The following is a 506-nucleotide window of genomic DNA, read 5'->3' on the forward strand; positions in this document are numbered from 1 at the left end:
AAATGGGAGAATTAACTCTGAAAAAAAAATCCACCAAGTGTCTAAATATTTTTCCAGCATTATTGAGATATAATTGACAAATGCGAGTTGTATATATTTAGTGTTTGATGCAATGTTTCGATACACATATAAATTGTGACATGATTACCACTGTCCCGGCCTGCGGGACCGTGGAACAGGTTCCTTGGGGGAGAGAGTGAGAGATGGGACAAACACACGCACACAAACCACCAGGTGCAGATCAAGTCGTCGTCTTCCGTCTACTTCCGTTTATTCAGGAAAAATGGCGAGTTATATACAGCTGGTGGGCACCAATTGGCTGCCCGAAATGCAAATGAGATAGAACAGCATTAACCAATCATTGATGTGGGTGGATTTCTCCCGTTGCCTAGAAACCCAATCACTTCCGGGGAGAACGGTTGGTCACATGATTTCTGAGAAACGATTTGCTCAGTGAGGAAGTGAAGCCTAATGGTTTCCAAGATGGCGGATAGCTCGAGATGGCT

The sequence above is a fragment of the Tupaia chinensis genome, unplaced genomic scaffold (genome assembly GCF_000334495.1).
Source record: "Tupaia chinensis unplaced genomic scaffold, TupChi_1.0 Scaffold000055_1, whole genome shotgun sequence".
NCBI lineage: Eukaryota > Metazoa > Chordata > Mammalia > Scandentia > Tupaiidae > Tupaia > Tupaia belangeri.